This window comes from Labrus mixtus, chromosome 9, assembly GCF_963584025.1.
Source record: "Labrus mixtus chromosome 9, fLabMix1.1, whole genome shotgun sequence".
NCBI classification, from domain to species: Eukaryota; Metazoa; Chordata; class Actinopteri; order Labriformes; family Labridae; genus Labrus; species Labrus mixtus.
The window spans coordinates 30,734,944-30,742,443 of NC_083620.1; the positions used below are offsets into that span (position 1 = coordinate 30,734,944).

The 7,500-nt window shown below is 37.5% G+C and overlaps 1 protein-coding gene across 2 annotated transcripts in view; it reads right to left on the reverse strand.

The window, feature by feature from the left end:
* mmp23bb (matrix metallopeptidase 23bb) overlaps nt 1–7,500 on the reverse strand; it is a 19,805-nt gene that overhangs the window by 7,921 nt on the left and 4,384 nt on the right. The gene's annotated exons all lie outside the window — the stretch shown is intronic.

Sequence of the window (7,500 nt, forward strand, 5' to 3'; positions counted from 1 at the left end):
AGAACAGTTTGGAAGCTCACATCCTGGGAGGCATAGTTCACGGTAACAACACCATGCTGCTCTCTGATTGGCTGGCTACCTTAAACAGCCAGCCAATCAGAGAGCATTCAGGCGAACAATTGAGCCCAATCAACTGGGTTCAGTTACCTTAGTCTGTCGCTCTGCTGGTTCTTTCAACCTCACCTGTCTGATGAATATATGACCTTTAAAACTATATATATATACATATATATATATATACCTGTGTGTTACCTGTGTGTTACCTGTATGTTTACCTGTGTGTTACATGTGTGTTACCTGTATGTTTACCTGTATGTTTACCTGTGTGTTACATGTATGTTTACCTGTGTGTTACCTGTATGTTTACCTGTGTGTTACCTGTGTGTTACCTGTGTGTAACCTGTATGTTTACCTGTGTTGTACCTATGTGTTGTACCTGTATGTTACCTGTATGTTTACCTGTGTGATACCTGTATGTTATCTGTGTGTTACCTGTGTGTTACCTGTATGTTACATGTGTGTTACCTGTATGTTTACCTGTGTGTTACATGTATGTTACCTGTGTGTTACCTGTATGTTTACCTGTGTGTTTACCTGTGTGTTACATGTATGTTTACCTGTGTGTTACCTGTGTGTTACCTGTCTGTTACCTGTATGTTACATGTGTTGTACCTGTATGTTTACCTGTATGTTACCTGTATGTTTACCTGTGTGTTACCTGTATGTTACATGTGTTGTACCTGTATGTTTACCTGTGTGTTACATGTATGTTTACCTGTGTGTTCCATGTATGTTTACCTGTGTGTTACCTGTATGTTACATGTGTTGTACCTGTATGTTTACCTGTGTGTTACGTGTGTGTTACATGTATGTTTACCTGTGTGTTACCTATGTGTTACCTGTATGTTACCTGTATGTTACATGTGTTGTACCTGTATGTCTACCTGCGTGTTTACCTGTGTGTTACCTGTATGTTTCATGTGTTGTACCTGTATGTTTACCTGTATGTTACATGTATGTTTACCTGTGTGTTACCTGTATGTTACATGTGTTGTACCTGTATGTTTACCTGTGTTACCTGTGTGTTACCTGTATGTTTACCTTTGTGTTAACTGTGTGTTAGCTGTATGTTTACCTGTGTGTTACATGTATGTTTACCTGTATGTTTACCTGTGTGTTACATGAATGTTACATGTGTTGTACCTGTATGTTACATGTGTGTTACCTGTATGTTTACCTGTGTGTTACCTGTATGTTTACCTGTGTGTTACATGTATGTTTACCTGTGTGTTACCTGTATGTTTACCTGTGTGTTACCTGTATGTTACCTGTATGTTACATGTGTTGTACCTGTATGTTTACCTGTGTGTTTACCTTGTCTGTTACCTGTATGTTACATGTGTTGTACCTGTATGTTTACCTGTGTGTTACCTGTATTTTACATGTGTTGTACCTGTATGTTGCATGTGTGTTACCTGTATGTTACCTGTGTGTTACCTGTATATTACATGTGTTGTACCTGTATGTTACATGTGTGTTACCTGTATGTTTACCTGTGTGTTACCTGTATGTTACATGTGTTGTACCTGTATGTTTACCTGTGTTACCTGTGTGTTACCTGTATGTTACATGTGTTGTACCTGTATGTTTACCTGTGTGTTACGTGTGTGTTACATGTATGTTTACCTGTGTGTTACCTATGTGTTACCTGTATGTTACCTGTATGTTACATGTGTTGTACCTGTATGTCTACCTGCGTGTTTACCTGTGTGTTACCTGTATGTTTCATGTGTTGTACCTGTATGTTTACCTGTATGTTACATGTATGTTTACCTGTGTGTTACCTGTATGTTACATGTGTTGTACCTGTATGTTTACCTGTGTTACCTGTGTGTTACCTGTATGTTTACCTTTGTGTTAACTGTGTGTTAGCTGTATGTTTACCTGTGTGTTACATGTATGTTTACCTGTATGTTTACCTGTGTGTTACATGAATGTTACATGTGTTGTACCTGTATGTTACATGTGTGTTACCTGTATGTTTACCTGTGTGTTACCTGTATGTTTACCTGTGTGTTACATGTATGTTTACCTGTGTGTTACCTGTATGTTTACCTGTGTGTTACCTGTATGTTACCTGTATGTTACATGTGTTGTACCTGTATGTTTACCTGTGTGTTTACCTTGTCTGTTACCTGTATGTTACATGTGTTGTACCTGTATGTTTACCTGTGTGTTACCTGTATTTTACATGTGTTGTACCTGTATGTTGCATGTGTGTTACCTGTATGTTACCTGTGTGTTACCTGTATATTACATGTGTTGTACCTGTATGTTACATGTGTGTTACCTGTATGTTTACCTGTGTGTTACCTGTATGTTACATGTGTTGTACCTGTATGTTTACCTGTGTTACCTGTGTGTTACCTGTATGTTTACCTGTGTGTTACCTGTATATTTACCTGTGTGTTACCTGTATGTTTACCTGTGTGTTACCTGTATATTTACCTGTGTGTTACCTGTATTTTACATGTGTTGTACCTGTATGTTGCATGTGTGTTACCTGTATGTTACATGTGTGTTACATGTATGTTTACCTGTGTGTTACCTGTATGTTTACCTGTGTGTTACCTGTATGTTACCTGTATGTTACATGTGTTGTACCTGTATGTTTACCTGCGTGTTTAACTGTGTGTTACCTGTATGTTTACCTGTGTGTTACCTGTATGTTTACCTGTGTGTTACCTGTATGTTACCTGTATGTTACATGTGTTGTACCTGTATGTTTACCTGTGTGTTTACCTTGTCTGTTACCTGTATGTTACATGTGTTGTACCTGTATGTTTACCTGTGTTACCTGTGTGTTACCTGTATGTTTACCTTTGTGTTAACTGTGTGTTACCTGTATGTTTACCTGTGTGTTACATGTATGTTTACCTGTGTGTTACCTGTATGTTTACCTGTGTGTTACCTGTATGTTACCTGTATGTTACATGTGTTGTACCTGTATGTTTACCTGTGTGTTTACCTTGTCTGTTACATGTATGTTACATGTGTTGTACCTGTATGTTTACCTGTATGTTACCTGTATGTTTACCTGTGTGTTACCTGTATGTTACATGTGTTGTACCTGTATGTTTACCTGTATGTTACCTGTATGTTTACCTGTGTGTTACCTGTATGTTACATATGTTGTACCTGTATGTTTACCTGTGTGTTTACCTGTCTGTTACCTGTATGTTACATGTGTTGTACCTGTATGTTTACCTGTGTGTTTACCTGTGTGTTACCTGTATGTTACATGTGTTGTACCTGTATGTTTACCTGTGTGTTACATGTATGTTTACCTGTGTGTTCCATGTATGTTTACCTGTGTGTTACCTGTATGTTACATGTATGTTTACCTGTGTGTTACCTGTATGTTTACCTGTGTGTTACCTGTATGTTACATGTGTTGTACCTGTATGTTTACCTGTGTGTTTACCTTGTCTGTTACATGTATGTTACATGTGTTGTACCTGTATGTTTACCTGTATGTTACCTGTATGTTTACCTGTGTGTTACCTGTATGTTACATGTGTTGTACCTGTATGTTTACCTGTGTGTTACATGTATGTTTACCTGTGTGTTCCATGTATGTTTACCTGTGTGTTACCTGTATGTTACATGTGTTGTACCTGTATGTTTACCTGTGTGTTACGTGTGTGTTACATGTATGTTTACCTGTGTGTTACCTATGTGTTACCTGTATGTTACCTGTATGTTACATGTGTTGTACCTGTATGTTTACCTGTGTGTTTACCTTGTCTGTTACCTGTATGTTACATGTGTTGTACCTGTATGTTTACCTGTGTGTTACCTGTATATTTACCTGTGTGTTACCTGTATTTTACATGTGTTGTACCTGTATGTTGCATGTGTGTTACCTGTATGTTACATGTGTGTTACATGTATGTTTACCTGTGTGTTACCTGTATGTTTACCTGTGTGTTACCTGTATGTTACCTGTATGTTACATGTGTTGTACCTGTATGTTTACCTGTGTGTTAACTGTGTGTTACCTGTATGTTTACCTGTGTGTTACATGTATGTTTACCTGTGTGTTACCTGTATGTTACATGTATGTTACATGTGTTGTACATGTATGTTTACCTGTGTGTTACCTGTATGTTACATGTATGTTACATGTGTTGTACCTGTATGTTTACCTCTGTGTTACCTGTATGTTACATGTGTTGTACCTGTATGTTTACCTGCGTTACCTGTGTGTTACCTGTATGTTTACCTGTGTGTTACCTATGTGTTACCTGTGTGTTACCTGTATGTTACATGTGTTGTACCTGTATGTTTACCTGTGTGTTACCTGTGTGTTACCTGTATGTTTACCTGTGTGTTACATGTATGTTTACCTGTGTGTTACCTGTATGTTACATGTATGTTACATGTGTTGTACCTGTATGTTTACCTGTATGTTACCTGTATGTTTACCTGTGTGTTACCTGTATGTTACATGTGTTGTACCTGTATGTTTACCTGTATGTTACCTGTATGTTTACCTGTGTGTTACCTGTATGTTACATGTGTTGTACCTGTATGTTTACCTGTGTGTTTACCTGTCTGTTACCTGTATGTTACATGTGTTGTACCTGTATGTTTACCTGTATGTTACCTGTATGTTTACCTGTGTGTTACCTGTATGTTACATGTGTTGTACCTGTATGTTTACCTGTGTGTTACATGTATGTTTACCTGTGTGTTCCATGTATGTTTACCTGTGTGTTACCTGTATGTTACATGTGTTGTACCTGTATGTTTACCTGTGTGTTACGTGTGTGTTACATGTATGTTTACCTGTATGTTTACCTGTGTGTTTACCTGTCTGTTACCTGTATGTTACATGTGTTGTACCTGTATGTTTACCTGTATGTTACCTGTATGTTTACCTGTGTGTTACCTGTATGTTACATGTGTTGTACCTGTATGTTTACCTGTGTTACCTGTGTGTTACCTGTATGTTTACCTGTGTGTTACCTGTATATTTACCTGTGTGTTACCTGTATGTTTACCTGTGTGTTACCTGTATATTTACCTGTGTGTTACCTGTATTTTACATGTGTTGTACCTGTATGTTGCATGTGTGTTACCTGTATGTTACATGTGTGTTACATGTATGTTTACCTGTGTGTTACCTGTATGTTTACCTGTGTGTTACCTGTATGTTACCTGTATGTTACATGTGTTGTACCTGTATGTTTACCTGCGTGTTTAACTGTGTGTTACCTGTATGTTTACCTGTGTGTTACCTGTATGTTTACCTGTGTGTTACCTGTATGTTACCTGTATGTTACATGTGTTGTACCTGTATGTTTACCTGTGTGTTTACCTTGTCTGTTACCTGTATGTTACATGTGTTGTACCTGTATGTTTACCTGTGTTACCTGTGTGTTACCTGTATGTTTACCTTTGTGTTAACTGTGTGTTACCTGTATGTTTACCTGTGTGTTACATGTATGTTTACCTGTGTGTTACCTGTATGTTTACCTGTGTGTTACCTGTATGTTACCTGTATGTTACATGTGTTGTACCTGTATGTTTACCTGTGTGTTTACCTTGTCTGTTACATGTATGTTACATGTGTTGTACCTGTATGTTTACCTGTATGTTACCTGTATGTTTACCTGTGTGTTACCTGTATGTTACATGTGTTGTACCTGTATGTTTACCTGTATGTTACCTGTATGTTTACCTGTGTGTTACCTGTATGTTACATATGTTGTACCTGTATGTTTACCTGTGTGTTTACCTGTCTGTTACCTGTATGTTACATGTGTTGTACCTGTATGTTTACCTGTGTGTTTACCTGTGTGTTACCTGTATGTTACATGTGTTGTACCTGTATGTTTACCTGTGTGTTACATGTATGTTTACCTGTGTGTTCCATGTATGTTTACCTGTGTGTTACCTGTATGTTACATGTATGTTTACCTGTGTGTTACCTGTATGTTTACCTGTGTGTTACCTGTATGTTACATGTGTTGTACCTGTATGTTTACCTGTGTGTTTACCTTGTCTGTTACATGTATGTTACATGTGTTGTACCTGTATGTTTACCTGTATGTTACCTGTATGTTTACCTGTGTGTTACCTGTATGTTACATGTGTTGTACCTGTATGTTTACCTGTGTGTTACATGTATGTTTACCTGTGTGTTCCATGTATGTTTACCTGTGTGTTACCTGTATGTTACATGTGTTGTACCTGTATGTTTACCTGTGTGTTACGTGTGTGTTACATGTATGTTTACCTGTGTGTTACCTATGTGTTACCTGTATGTTACCTGTATGTTACATGTGTTGTACCTGTATGTTTACCTGTGTGTTTACCTTGTCTGTTACCTGTATGTTACATGTGTTGTACCTGTATGTTTACCTGTGTGTTACCTGTATATTTACCTGTGTGTTACCTGTATTTTACATGTGTTGTACCTGTATGTTGCATGTGTGTTACCTGTATGTTACATGTGTGTTACATGTATGTTTACCTGTGTGTTACCTGTATGTTTACCTGTGTGTTACCTGTATGTTACCTGTATGTTACATGTGTTGTACCTGTATGTTTACCTGTGTGTTAACTGTGTGTTACCTGTATGTTTACCTGTGTGTTACATGTATGTTTACCTGTGTGTTACCTGTATGTTACATGTATGTTACATGTGTTGTACATGTATGTTTACCTGTGTGTTACCTGTATGTTACATGTATGTTACATGTGTTGTACCTGTATGTTTACCTCTGTGTTACCTGTATGTTACATGTGTTGTACCTGTATGTTTACCTGCGTTACCTGTGTGTTACCTGTATGTTTACCTGTGTGTTACCTATGTGTTACCTGTGTGTTACCTGTATGTTACATGTGTTGTACCTGTATGTTTACCTGTGTGTTACCTGTGTGTTACCTGTATGTTTACCTGTGTGTTACATGTATGTTTACCTGTGTGTTACCTGTATGTTACATGTATGTTACATGTGTTGTACCTGTATGTTTACCTGTATGTTACCTGTATGTTTACCTGTGTGTTACCTGTATGTTACATGTGTTGTACCTGTATGTTTACCTGTATGTTACCTGTATGTTTACCTGTGTGTTACCTGTATGTTACATGTGTTGTACCTGTATGTTTACCTGTGTGTTTACCTGTCTGTTACCTGTATGTTACATGTGTTGTACCTGTATGTTTACCTGTATGTTACCTGTATGTTTACCTGTGTGTTACCTGTATGTTACATGTGTTGTACCTGTATGTTTACCTGTGTGTTACATGTATGTTTACCTGTGTGTTCCATGTATGTTTACCTGTGTGTTACCTGTATGTTACATGTGTTGTACCTGTATGTTTACCTGTGTGTTACGTGTGTGTTACATGTATGTTTACCTGTATGTTTACCTGTGTGTTTACCTGTCTGTTACCTGTATGTTACATGTGTTGTACCTGTATGTTTA